A 15,337-nucleotide genomic window follows, 5' to 3' on the forward strand; every position below is an offset into this window, starting at 1 on the left:
GGCAGGCAGCACATATATACAAACCGCCATTTTTAACACTCCACAAATGTGCAGGTGGTTTGTGATGCAAATCTCAAAATAATGAGTGTTGTTGCTGGTTACCCTGGGGGCTGCCATGACTCCTTTATCCTCAGTCAGTCATCCCTCTTTGATAAGTTTGAGGACGGACAAATGCCAGATGGATGGCTGCTGGGTATGTAATTTGATATATGTAGGCCTGCGTATACTTTGCCCAAATACAGGTGCAGATGTATTAACCTGTAGAAGGCATAAGGAAGTGAGAAACCAGTGATCTGTGCAAGGTGTTAAAGGCACCAGCCGATCTGCTCCAATATGTAAATGAACATTTAGGATCAGATTGTCTGCTGCCTTTATTACCTTGCACATATCACTGGTTTTTCACTTCCTTATGCCTTCTACAGGTTAATACATCTGCCCCACAGTGTGTTACTTATGCGTTGCTGTATCTTCACATGAATCACGTTTCTATATCTGTCTTTTAGGTGATGGAGGATATGGCTGTTTCTCTTGGCTTCTAACTCCATTGTCCCGACCTGATACCCCTGCTGAACACAATTACAATAATGCACATAAGTCCACGCGGAATGTGATAGAAAGATGTTTTGGTGTGCTGAAATCTAGGTTTCGGTGTCTGGATAAGTCTGGTGGCCTTTTGTTGTACAGTTCCTCCAAGGTGACTCAAATTGTGTTCTGCTGCTGCTTTCTTCATAACATGTGTTTGCAACAACATCTGCCACATGTTGAGGAGGAGGAGGAGGAAGAAGAAAGCAGCCAGCAAGCAGAGGAATTAGAGACATCTGGTGATACTTGGAGTACTGATGTAGGGAGGCAGGTTAGGCAACACATCATCAATAGCTATTTCTAAGGTAAGCTTGGTTTGCTTATTTCATTTGTTGTGTCTTCATAAATAGATGTTTTGTTTTTTTGGTCAAAATCCATTACTCAGAATGTGTCTGTCTCCTTGACACATACAAACATACCCTCGCTATATGATCAACAAATGTTGCATGTGTATTGTGTGTCTTTTTAATATCAAAACAACAGATTATGAGTGGCATGCATTAAGTCTGGATAAGTGTTCGAAACTTACAGTGCTAATTTCTTACAAGCCCACATCATCGATTTAGTATTTCACTTTATCATTGTGTGTAATGTCCTAATGCACAGGTTCACAAACTCGGCCCCCAGGACCACACACAGTGCATGTTTTTCTCGTAACCCAGTAGAAGCACAGGTGTATGAATTACTCACAGACATATGTAAAAAGGTTCACAGGTGGAGCTAATCATGTCAATTCTGTGAGTAGACCTTCAAAACATGCACTGTGTGGGTTCCTGATGGCCGAGTTTGAGAACCTGTGTTCCCAAAAAACACTTCTCAACATATAATATGTTTGCCTTGAGGAATACATGTGTCCCTATGTGTAACGCACCATCATATTTAAGACTCACAAACTTACTGTAATCAGGAATAATTTATTTCCTAATGTTTGATGCTGTAAACTTGATGATGTGTAAGTAAATACACAGTTTGCCACACATATACATTATTATAAACAGTTTTTTTTTAAAGTACATATTTGTTTGTTTCAGCATCATGTGTAAAAACATGCTTAATAATTTTTAGCACACACAAACCTGTCCCAACAATACTGACATTCATTTGGACAATGTTTTTCAAACAAAACAAAGGCAACATATTACAAGCTTTTTACGCCACTCAATTGTGTTCATCTTGTAATGTTGTATAGATAAGATAGCTAAGATATGTATCACTAACATTGTAATTTGGATTGTCTGCAGGCAAAGAGAATGATTGGAATCTAGAAAGAGTAATGATTAGAAAAAAATCAAATGGTCAGTTTACTTCCTGCTAAAGACATTCTGCCTGGCTAGCAATTATTGTATCTGCAGGCAAAGAGTATGATTGGAATCTAGAAAGAGTAATGATTAGAAAAAAATCAAGTGGTCACTTTACTTCCTGCTAACATGTATGTGTGGCTCCATCAACATTTTCCTCCTCCAATACCCAAAAAAAATGACAAGGAATAAATGTGCGTATTATTTTTTACAATTAATTTGGTGCACTTATAATTAATGATGTTAAAAAAAAGGTGCAAGGAGCTAAGTGTGCTATTTTGTAAAGCATCAAAAACACTTGTTAACTTTACTTATCACAAATGTCTAACTTCTTTTTGTTACGTTTTTTTTGGTGGCTGCTTGTCCTGCCCTTTGCCTTTAGCACTGTCATGTTGGCGTGCTCTGGTGGACCGTCTTGGTGGTGATGAGACTGGCGTGATATTTGGAGTAGTCGTACCAGAACTGCTGGTTGTTTGCTGTTGGTGCATGCATCTGAGTGTTTCATTCAGGTTAGTGAGGGTGGCATTGAGATCACGTGTAGCAGCATTTTGATTGTCTACTATTCTGAATAAACTATCATTAATCTTTTGACTGTTTTGAAAAATGCTCATATAACTTAGCTGTTGTCTGTGCTGTTCTTCCATTAGTCTGTGCTGTTCTTCCATTAGTCTGTGCTGTTCTTCCATTATGCGCTTTAAGTTGCCCATGACCTGTGTAGTGTCTGTACGCATGAGTTCAATGGTATTGCCTATTCTGGTTGTTTGCTCATTTTGTTGACTCAGATTTCTTGAGATTCTTCTGAGGTGAGATGGTAGGCTTGCAAACATTTGTGTCTGCTTACGCACTAATATTCATTAGTGGCCTGCTGTCTAGCCCAAATACTCCAAAACACCTGATCAGGGCCTTGTGTTCCTGGTGTTGTTGGGCTGTGTTGTGGTGGTGGTGGTGTGCTTTGCTGTGGTGGTGTACTCACAGGTGCTGGGGGGCTCATTCCTTGCATTAATGGCTGCATTTCTAAGATGTTTGTCTCCTCCGTGTCACTGTGTTGGTGTTGTTGCGGAGGGATGCTGTTCCCAGGACTCGAAGCTGAAATGTTAAACATATCTCCGTTAGCTATCCATATGGTTGTGAAATGATTTAAAAACACTACGCATGGAACACGTCATTCACTGTTGCTTTAAACTATTCTGCCTAGCAACATCATCACTCATAGCTTAAATACATACATATGCCTGTTTGTGGCAAATGTGTCTGGTTACTTAATTGTGAAAGCAAACACTTTAGTTTTATTGTAGCTCACACATTCTCCAGCATAAAAGAAACATTGTAATACATAATGTGTTACCTTATAGCTTTGTTCAAACAAACATAGTAATGTTTTTGTAGGTATTTTGCAATGTTACCTTAAGCACACATGAGATTTATGGAAAAACAAACTTACTTTTTACAAACAAACCAACATGCTTTTTTGTTGCAGCATCTTAGACCCAATGTCATACTGTATGACTCTAGTGGACATACATATCTTTACTGGATGTGGACAAGGCCATTTAGTTTGGATTCCATTTCAGCTTTTACTTACTGCGGTAAGTATTTTTGTTTTGGATGTGTTTGGACTTAATGCGGTTATGACTGATTATGATTATGTTCTGACATTTTACACTTTTTTTTCAGTTTGATACTCACAATCAAGATGAGGGGAGTGTGGATGACGTCTTGGAGGTGTGTCCAAAATTTGGAGTGGGGGGACAGAACATACGGACGATAATCTTCGTGGCGGGGTAGCCTGCTGTGTTTGTGGCGGGACAGACGACCTTGCTTTCTTTTCGGCCACAGGTTTCTTGTGGTGATGTCTAACAGAAGAGCCACTTCTGCTGCTCCATACTTCTTTTGATGGACCTTTTAATGAAAGTGCAATTTTGTTATGCCCATTCCTTTACAAGCATACCCTATACTACAATGGACACTTTACCTGCTTCCGCAGCGTCATCATCATCAGATGTGTTAGGATTTACTGGCCGACGAGTAGTACTGCTTTTTTCAGACACTGTATAAAATGAGATATATTCATAAATCATGCTATTGTGTATACATCCACCCATTATGCTTATAAACATTTTTTCCTTTAGAAATGCTTGGTTTTTAATTCAAAAAAACATAAGGACCAGAAATACAAAAAAAAAAAAAAATATGCACTATGGCAACATCAAGACAAGCAAACATGTACAGGACACTGACATAGGCCACAAGTTAAAGGAATGGGTTTTTATTTAAAAAAAATAAAATAATAATTTTGTATTGTTTTTAAAAATAATACAGATGCAATATCTAATTGGCTCTGTGATGTGGCACTCCAAATACACATTACCACTATATGACCACACAAAAAAAACAGCAAATGTTAAGATTTCAAAAAATGCAGTATGGTGTCACGGTACAAATACAAGCAAAAAAAATATTATTTTTATAAATTTAAAAAAAAACATAACATTCTGTAAAGATGACATTACATATGTAAGTGGTTTACAAACCACTTTCCAGTACTCCAGCCTCTAACATGACAACGACTTATTTTAATTAAAAAAAACATGGATCACTTATATATAAAACATAGTCATAATTTTTAGCGTAAAAAACGCCCAAAAGGAAAACATTATTGCAGGACAAATCAGAGACACAACAAGTCCAAACTACACATGCTAAATATCTGTCTGAAAAACACATGACATACAATAAAGTAAGATGTTACATTGGCTTTTAGCTAACACATGACCCAAAACAATGTATTTGCAAACACACACTTGAAGATGGGAGTAATATGCAACGTCACATGACACAGATTACAAAACAAAACATGCTCACCATTCTTCCTTGGCCTATCTGAATCCCGGACATGGGTTGCAGAGACAACTTCAGGAGGTATGACACTCCGCATGGGCTCCTCATACTCCAGATATCTTGCAATATAGGGCTGCCCACCACCGGTTTGCCGAACCGACTTGGCCTCCTTGGCCATTTTGGACTTGACACGTCGCTTTATGTCATAGTACCTAGAGATGAGCGGGTTCGGTTTCTCTGAAACCGAACCCGCACGAACTTCATGTTTTTTTTACGGGTCCGAGCAGACTCGGATCCTCCCGCCTTGCTCGGTTAACCCGAGCGCGCCCGAACGTCATCATGACGCTGTCGGATTCTCGCGAGACTCGGATTCTATATAAGGAGCCGCGCGTCGCCGCCATTTTCACACGTGCATTGAGATTGATAGGGAGAGGACGTGGCTGGCGTCCTCTCCATTAGAAATTAGATTAGAAGAGAGAGAGAGATTGTGCAGAGTCAGACAGAGTTTACCACAGTGACCAGTGCAGTTGTTGTTAGTTAACTTTTATTTATTTTAATATAATATATCCGTTCTCTGCTATATCCGTTCTCTGCCTGAAAAAAAACGATACACAGCAGCAGCCAGTCACACAGTGTGACTCAGTCTGTGTGCACTCAGCTCAGCCCAGTGTGCTGCACATCAATGTATAAAAGGCAAAGCTTATAATAATTGTGGGGGAGACTGGGGAGCACTGCAGGTTGTTATAGCAGGAGCCCCCAGGAGTACATAATATTATATTAATTTAAAATTAAACAGTGCACACTTTTGCTGCAGGAGTGCCACTGCCAGTGTGACTAGTGGTGACCAGTGCCTGACCACCAGTATAGTAGTATATTGTTGTATGTATTGTATACTATCTCTTTATCAACCAGTCTATATTAGCAGCAGACACAGTACAGTGCGGTAGTTCACGGCTGTGGCTACCTCTGTGTCGGCAGTCGGAACTCGGCAGGCAGTCCGTCCATCCATAATTGTATTACAATATATACCACCTAACCGTGGTATTTTTTTTTCTTTCTTTATACCGTCGTCATAGTGTCATACTAGTTGTTACGAGTATACTACTATCTCTTTATCAACCAGTGTACAGTGCGGTAGTTCACGGCTGTGGCTACCTCTGTGTCGGCAGTCGGCAGGCAGTCCGTCCATCCATAATTGTATTATTATTATAATATATACCACCTAACCGTGGTTTTTTTTTCATTCTTTATACCGTCATAGTGTCATACTAGTTGTTACGAGTATACTACTATCTCTTTATCAACCAGTGTACAGTGCGGTAGTTCACGGCTGTGGCTACCTCTGTGTCGGCAGTCGGCAGGCAGTCCGTCCATCCATAATTGTATTATTATTATAATATATACCACCTAACCGTGGTTTTTTTTTCATTCTTTATACCGTCGTCATAGTGTCATACTAGTTGTTACGAGTATACTACTATCTCTTTATCAACCAGTGTACAGTGCGGTAGTTCACGGCTGTGGCTACCTCTGTGTCGGCAGTCGGCAGGCAGTCCGTCCATCCATAATTGTATTATTATTATAATATATACCACCTAACCGTGGTTTTTTTTTTCATTCTTTATACCGTCGTCATAGTGTCATACTAGTTGTTACGAGTATACTACTATCTCTTTATCAACCAGTGTACAGTGCGGTAGTTCACGGCTGTGGCTACCTCTGTGTCGGCACTCGGCAGGCAGTCCGTCCATCCATAATTGTATTATTATTATAATATATACCACCTAACTGTGGTATTTTTTTTTCTTTCTTTATACCGTCGTCATAGTGTCATACTAGTTGTTACGAGTATACTACTATCTCTTTATCAACCAGTGTACAGTGCGGTAGTTCACGGCTGTGGCTACCTCTGTGTCGGCAGTCGGCAGGCAGTCCGTCCATCCATAATTGTATTATTATTATAATATATACCACCTAACTGTGGTATTTTTTTTTCTTTCTTTATACCGTCGTCATAGTGTCATACTAGTTGTTACGAGTATACTACTATCTCTTTATCAACCAGTGTACAGTGCGGTAGTTCACGGCTGTGGCTACCTCTGTGTCGGCAGTCGGCAGGCAGTCCGTCCATCCATAATTGTATTATTATTATAATATATACCACCTAACCGTGGTTTTTTTTTTCATTCTTTATACCGTCGTCATAGTGTCATACTAGTTGTTACGAGTATACTACTATCTCTTTATCAACCAGTGTACAGTGCGGTAGTTCACGGCTGTGGCTACCTCTGTGTCGGCAGTCGGCAGGCAGTCCGTCCATCCATAATTGTATTATTATTATAATATATACCACCTAACTGTGGTATTTTTTTTTCTTTCTTTATACCGTCGTCATAGTGTCATACTAGTTGTTACGAGTATACTACTATCTCTTTATCAACCAGTGTACAGTGCGGTAGTTCACGGCTGTGGCTACCTCTGTGTCGGCAGTCGGCAGGCAGTCCGTCCATCCATAATTGTATTATTATTATAATATATACCACCTAACCGTGGTATTTTTTTTTCTTTCTTTATACCGTCGTCATAGTGTCATACTAGTTGTTACGAGTATACTACTATCTCTTTATCAACCAGTGTACAGTGCGGTAGTTCACGGCTGTGGCTACCTCTGTGTCAGCACTCGGCAGGCAGTCCGTCCATCCATAATTGTATTATTATTATAATATATACCACCTAACCGTGGTTTTTTTTTCATTCTTTATACCGTCGTCATAGTGTCATACTAGTTGTTACGAGTATACTACTATCTCTTTATCAACCAGTGTACAGTGCGGTAGTTCACGGCTGTGGCTACCTCTGTGTCGGCAGTCGGCAGGCAGTCCGTCCATCCATAATTGTATTATTATTATAATATATACCACCTAACTGTGGTATTTTTTTTTCTTTCTTTATACCGTCGTCATAGTGTCATACTAGTTGTTACGAGTATACTACTATCTCTTTATCAACCAGTGTACAGTGCGGTAGTTCACGGCTGTGGCTACCTCTGTGTCGGCAGTCGGCAGGCAGTCCGTCCATCCATAATTGTATTATTATTATAATATATACCACCTAACCGTGGTTTTTTTATACCACCTAACCGTGGCAGTCCGTCCATAATTGTATACTAGTATCCAATCCATCCATCTCCATTGTTTACCTGAGGTGCCTTTTAGTTCTGCCTATAAAATATGGAGAACAAAAAAGTTGAGGTTCCAAAATTAGGGAAAGATCAAGATCCACTTCCACCTCGTGCTGAAGCTGCTGCCACTAGTCATGGCCGAGACGATGAAATGCCAGCAACGTCGTCTGCCAAGGCCGATGCCCAATGTCATAGTACAGAGCATGTCAAATCCAAAACACCAAATATCAGAAAAAAAAGGACTCCAAAACCTAAAATAAAATTGTCGGAGGAGAAGCGTAAACTTGCCAATATGCCATTTACCACACGGAGTGGCAAGGAACGGCTGAGGCCCTGGCCTATGTTCATGGCTAGTGGTTCAGCTTCACATGAGGATGGAAGCACTCAGCCTCTCGCTAGAAAACTGAAAAGACTCAAGCTGGCAAAAGCACCGCAAAGAACTGTGCGTTCTTTGAAATCCCAAATCCACAAGGAGAGTCCAATTGTGTCGTTTGCGATGCCTGACCTTCCCAACACTGGACGTGAAGAGCATGCGCCTTCCACTATTTGCATGCCCCCTGCAAGTGCTGGAAGGAGCACCCGCAGTCCAGTTCCTGATAGTCAGATTGAAGATGTCAGTGTTGAAGTACACCAGGATGAGGAGGATATGGGTGTTGCTGGCGCTGGGGAGGAAATTGACCAGGAGGATTCTGATGGTGAGGTGGTTTGTTTAAGTCAGGCACCCGGGGAGACACCTGTTGTCCGTGGGAGGAATATGGCCGTTGACATGCCAGGTGAAAATACCAAAAAAATCAGCTCTTCGGTGTGGAGGTATTTCACCAGAAATGCGGACAACAGGTGTCAAGCCGTGTGTTCCCTTTGTCAAGCTGTAATAAGTAGGGGTAAGGACGTTAACCACCTCGGAACATCCTCCCTTATACGTCACCTGCAGCGCATTCATAATAAGTCAGTGACAAGTTCAAAAACTTTGGGTGACAGCGGAAGCAGTCCACTGACCAGTAAATCCCTTCCTCTTGTAACCAAGCTCACGCAAACCACCCCACCAACTCCCTCAGTGTCAATTTCCTCCTTCCCCAGGAATGCCAATAGTCCTGCAGGCCATGTCACTGGCAAGTCTGACGAGTCCTCTCCTGCCTGTGATTCCTCCGATGCATCCTTGCGTGTAACGCCTACTGCTGCTGGCGCTGCTGTTGTTGCCGCTGGGAGTCGATGGTCATCCCAGAGGGGAAGTCGTAAGCCCACTTGTACTACTTCCAGTAAGCAATTGACTGTTCAACAGTCCTTTGCGAGGAAGATGAAATATCACAGCAGTCATCCTACTGCAAAGCGGATAACTGAGTCCTTGACAACTATGTTGGTGTTAGACGTGCGTCCGGTATCCGCCGTTAGTTCACAGGGAACTAGACAATTTATTGAGGCAGTGTGCCCCCGTTACCAAATACCATCTAGGTTCCACTTCTCTAGGCAGGCGATACCGAGAATGTACACGGACGTCAGAAAAAGACTCACCAGTGTCCTAAAAAATGCAGTTGTACCCAATGTCCACTTAACCACGGACATGTGGACAAGTGGAGCAGGGCAGGGTCAGGACTATATGACTGTGACAGCCCACTGGGTAGATGTATGGACTCCCGCCGCAAGAACAGCAGCGGCGGCACCAGTAGCAGCATCTCGCAAACGCCAACTCTTTCCTAGGCAGGCTACGCTTTGTATCACCGCTTTCCAGAATACGCACACAGCTGAAAACCTCTTACGGCAACTGAGGAAGATCATCGCGGAATGGCTTACCCCAATTGGACTCTCCTGTGGATTTGTGGCATCGGACAACGCCAGCAATATTGTGTGTGCATTAAATATGGGCAAATTCCAGCACGTCCCATGTTTTGCACATACCTTGAATTTGGTGGTGCAGAATTTTTTAAAAAACGACAGGGGCGTGCAAGAGATGCTGTCGGTGGCCAGAAAAATTGCGGGACACTTTCGGCGTACAGGCACCACGTACAGAAGACTGGAGCACCACCAAAAACTACTGAACCTGCCCTGCCATCATCTGAAGCAAGAAGTGGTAACGAGGTGGAATTCAACCCTCTATATGCTTCAGAGGTTGGAGGAGCAGCAAAAGGCCATTCAAGCCTATACAATTGAGCACGATATAGGAGATGGAATGCACCTGTCTCAAGTGCAGTGGAGAATGATTTCAACGTTGTGCAAGGTTCTGATGCCCTTTGAACTTGCCACACGTGAAGTCAGTTCAGACACTGCCAGCCTGAGTCAGGTCATTCCCCTCATCAGGCTTTTGCAGAAGAAGCTGGAGGCATTGAAGAAGGAGCTAACACGGAGCGATTCCGCTAGGCATGTGGGACTTGTGGATGCAGCCCTTAATTCGCTTAACAAGGATTCACGGGTGGTCAATCTGTTGAAATCAGAGCACTACATTTTGGCCACCGTGCTCGATCCTAGATTTAAAGCCTACCTTGGATCTCTCTTTCCGGCAGACACAAGTCTGCTGGGGTTGAAAGACCTGCTGGTGACAAAATTGTCAAGTCAAGCGGAACGCGACCTGTCAACATCTCCTCCTTCACATTCTCCCGCAACTGGGGGTGCGAGGAAAAGGCTCAGAATTCCGAGCCCACCCGCTGGCGGTGATGCAGGGCAGTCTGGAGCGACTGCTGATGCTGACATCTGGTCCGGACTGAAGGACCTGACAACGATTACGGACATGTCGTCTACTGTCACTGCATATGATTCTCTCAACATTGATAGAATGGTGGAGGATTATATGAGTGACCGCATCCAAGTAGGCACGTCACACAGTCCGTACTTATACTGGCAGGAAAAAGAGGCAATTTGGAGGCCCTTGCACAAACTGGCTTTATTCTACCTAAGTTGCCCTCCCACAAGTGTGTACTCCGAAAGAGTGTTTAGTGCCGCCGCTCACCTTGTCAGCAATCGGCGTACGAGGTTACATCCAGAAAATGTGGAGAAGATGATGTTCATTAAAATGAATTATAATCAATTCCTCCGCGGAGACATTGACCAGCAGCAATTGCCTCCACAAAGTACACAGGGAGCTGAGATGGTGGATTCCAGTGGGGACGAATTGATAATCTGTGAGGAGGGGGATGTACACGGTGATATATCGGAGGGTGAAGATGAGGTGGACATCTTGCCTCTGTAGAGCCAGTTTGTGCAAGGAGAGATTAATTGCTTCTTTTTTGGGGGGGGTCCAAACCAACCCGTCATATCAGTCACAGTCGTGTGGCAGACCCTGTCACTGAAATGATGGGTTGGTTAAAGTGTGCATGTCCTGTTTTGTTTATACAACATAAGGGTGGGTGGGAGGGCCCAAGGATAATTCCATCTTGCACCTCTTTTTTCTTTTCTTTTTCTTTGCATCATGTGCTGATTGGGGAGGGTTTTTTGGAAGGGACATCCTGCGTGACACTGCAGTGCCACTCCTAGATGGGCCCGGTGTTTGTGTCGGCCACTAGGGTCGCTTATCTTTCTCACACAGTCAGCTACCTCATTGCGCCTCTTTTTTTCTTTGCGTCATGTGCTGTTTGGGGAGGGTTTTTTGGAAGGGACATCCTGCGTGACACTGCAGTGCCACTCCTAGATGGGCCCGGTGTTTGTGTCGGCCACTAGGGTCGCTTATCTTACTCACACAGCGACCTCGGTGCAAATTTTAGGACTAAAAATAATATTGTGAGGTGTGATGTGTTCAGAATAGGCTGAAAATGAGTGTAAATTATGTTTTTTGAGGTTAATAATACTTTGGGATCAAAATTACCCCCAAATTCTATGATTTAAGCTGTTTTTTAGGGTTTTTTGAAAAAAACACCCGAATCCAAAACACACCCGAATCCGACAAAAAAAAATCGGTGAGGTTTTGCCAAAACGCGGTCGAACCCAAAACACGGCCGCGGAACCGAACCCAAAACCAAAACACAAAACCCGAAAAATTTCAGGCGCTCAGTACCGTTTGCGGCATGTGTCCTCCGTCAGCTTGACCACCCCCTCACTATTGACAGCAGCAACAACTTTCGCCCACAACACCGTCTTCCTCCGTGTTGGCACCTTGGCGGACTCAGGGCCAAATAGCTGCCTCTGATACTTCATCAGCTCACGCACCAATGCCACATTTTCAGCAAAACTAAACTTAACATTCCGCCCAGTCTTAGTAGTGGTGCGTGGCTGCGGAGCACTCTGACTGTCACTGTCACATGAGGCTGCTGCAGCAACCTCACCCACCTCCTCCACCTCACTAACCTCACTAACACTCACCTCCTCCATCTGACCGACCTCCTCCCCCTCACTCACACCCTCCACCTCTGAGCAGGGCTGAAACTAGGATTCTTGTCACCCGGGGCAAAACAGTAATCCCCCCCCCCCTACACACGCACGCGCACACACACACGCACACGCACAGACAACCAACCCACCACCACCACCACGTGTAACTCTGTGCGAAGACTGACAATGCCATCAGCCAGTACCAGCTAACGGGCTATTTCCACTCATTGGTGTCCACGACACCCATAGAGTGGGAATAGAACCTGTGGCGAGCGCAGCGAGCCACCGAGCCCACAAGGGGCTTTTTTACACTCACCCCCTGACGGCATTCTGGTGGCCGGGATCCTGGCGTCGGTATGCTGACCGTGCACCGGCCACGTAACCCCAACCCATATATACTCCATGAGAGCAAAGGGCTGGTAGCTCCTATATAGCTTCTTTTCTAGACATTTATCTGGACTCAGGGGCTCATTTCCGACCCGTTTGTACGGTGCGGTTCATTGCAGCGGTGCGAACGGTTCAGAACTGCGCGTGTGCGGCGGCCGCATTGTGCAGGCGCGTCATTGCCTGGTGACGGCAGTCTCCGGGCAGCGACGGCGCATACTAAGAAAGCGGTCGCAACGGCGACCGCAAGAAGATTGACAGGAGGAAGGCGTTCCGGGGTGTCAACTCACAGTTTCCCAGACGTGGAGATCCGAACGCAGGTGTGTCCAGGCGTTTGGAGGGCGGATGTCTGATGTCAATTCCGGTACCTTCATCGCTAGATCCCTCGCACAGGGTAAGTCTAGGGCTGGTCTTGTTTTACACAAAACTTTTTTAGCATAGCAGGGCTGCACAAGCGATCACAACCCTGCTATGCTAAAATACACTCCCCCATAGGCGGTGTCTAGTTGACTGCTACGTGCGATCAACTCGGAATGACCCCCTTAGTTAGACATTTGGGCTACAGATGAAGTTAAAAAGGAAATAATACCCCATACATTGATACATATGTAAAATCACACACATACATACTGTCACACATCTAAACACATACACGCACGCATACATAAATTCACTCACGTACATAGGGGTGTGGTTCGTTTTATCTACAGTGTCTAGGTCGACAATGTTTAGGTCGACCACTATAGGTCGACAGTCACTAGGTCGACATGGATGGAAGGTCGACAGGGTTTCTAGGTCGACATGTGCTAGGTCGACAGGTCTAAAGGTCGACATGAGGATTTTTATTTTTTTTGGTGTCGTTTTCTTCGTAAAGTGACCGGGATCCCAAATTAGTGCACCGCGTCCCCTCGCATGGCTCGCTTCGCTCGCCATGCTTCTGGCATGGTGCCTTCGCTCCGCTACCGCTTCGCTCAGCACACTTCACCGTTCCAATCGTAGTCCACGTGGATCGTTAAGTATGAAAAAATCCAAAAAAAGTGAAAAACTCATGTCGACCTTTAGACCTGTCGACCTAGCACATGTCGACCTAGAAACCCTGTCGACCTTCCATCCATGTCGACCTAGTGACTGTCGACCTATAGTGGTCGACCTAAACATTGTCAACCTAGACACTGTCGATCTTCAGACCGGATCCCGTACATAGTCACACACCTGTATACATACATAGTCACACATACATACAGTGACACACAAGCACGCATACAGATATGTAGTGACACACCTATTCACATACAGTCACACACATGCACAACACATATAGTAGTTGCACACACATACAGTGTCACACTCACTATTTAGGCTTTGGTGTGTGCTGCTGCTGCTCCTCTCCCCTCCTCTCTTCGATGGTGCTGGCTGGCCTGGCACTGAGTAAAGTGCCGTGTAGCTCCGCCCCCTTTTCGGACCATTCATTTTTCCAGCTCAGCAGTGCAATAGTGCACTGCTGCGGTTATCAAAGGCAGCAGGGGGGGCTGGGGTAACTTGTTCCCTGTGCCCCGTCTTAGGGCACAACAGGCAGCACACGACTGTCAGCAAAGAAGAAACTGAAAGTAAACTACAGCTCCCGCAGCAAGGGCTTCTGGGAGCTGTAGTTTATTTTCAGTTTAATCACACACCAGCTAGTAGAGCCTGGACTGCTTTGTGCTGCTCCGACGAAGGGACCTGTGCCCATCGGGACTCGGAGGGGGTGTAAGCGTTGCGGAGCCCCCTCCAATCCGGCGCCCAGGTCACATGCCCCCCTAGCCCCCCCTTAGTTACGGCTCTGCTCTGAGTCACACAATTGTGTGTCTAAACAGTTAACACAGGAAAAAAAAAGACAAACAACACACTCCACTACCACTACACAACTCACACACACACACACACACACACACACACACACACACACACACACACACACACACACTGACAAGGGACTATAGAGAAAAATAACTTGGACTAAAAATGAGACAAAACCACAAAATACAAGACAACAAGAATGACAAGACGACTTTCAAACACAATACCACACTCAGAAATCGCTACCAACACTCCTCTTCAAACCACAAACTAAACCTACGAGGTGCGGACGGTTTGGGGCGTATTTATATGGTTGCGCACAGACACTCCTACCATCTGAAACACAACCAATCACGAACGGGGATGAAAATCGAAACTGAAAGTGAAAATGCGGCCGCTGGAAAAAAAAACCCTGCCGCGTTTAACTTAGTGAAAAAAACAGCAAATCCAACACAAACACGTACGCAAACGACAATGACGGCCGTAAATGTGGCAAAAAAAAACGACTGGCATCGACATCGGAAAACACGAAAACAATAAACTCGAATGCTTAGTAACTTTGCGTATATGGGCCCTCATTCCGAGTTGTTCGCTCGCAAGGCGATTTTAGCAGAGTTACACACGCTAAGCCGCCGCCTACTGGGAGTGAATCTTAGCTTCTTAAAATTGCGAACGATGTATTCGCAATATTGCGATTACAAACTACTTAGCAGTTTCAGAGTAGCTTCAGACTTACTCGGCATCTGCGATCAGTTCACTGCTTGTCGTTCCTGGTTTGACGTCATAAACACACCCAGCGTTCGCCCAGACACTCCTCCGTTTCTCCAGCCACTCCCGCGTTTTTTCCGGAAACGGTAGCGTTTTTATCCACACGCCCATAAAACGCCGTGTTTCCGCCCAGTAACACCCATTTCCTGTCAATCAC

At 44.5% G+C, this 15,337-nt stretch overlaps 1 long non-coding RNA gene across 1 annotated transcript; it reads right to left on the bottom strand.

Moving 5' to 3' along the window:
- Nucleotides 1–1,480: 1,480 nt before the first annotated feature.
- LOC134916137 (uncharacterized) lies at nucleotides 1,481–14,154 on the bottom strand. Its single transcript, XR_010177406.1, has 4 exons — nucleotides 13,929–14,154; nucleotides 3,853–3,927; nucleotides 3,567–3,779; nucleotides 1,481–2,966 (listed from the first exon to the last, which is right to left on the bottom strand). It is a non-coding gene; the product is annotated as an uncharacterized LOC134916137 (long non-coding RNA).
- Nucleotides 14,155–15,337: the final 1,183 nt, after the last annotated feature.

Source organism: Pseudophryne corroboree, chromosome 1 (assembly GCF_028390025.1).
Source record: "Pseudophryne corroboree isolate aPseCor3 chromosome 1, aPseCor3.hap2, whole genome shotgun sequence".
Classification (NCBI taxonomy): Eukaryota; Metazoa; Chordata; class Amphibia; order Anura; family Myobatrachidae; genus Pseudophryne; species Pseudophryne corroboree.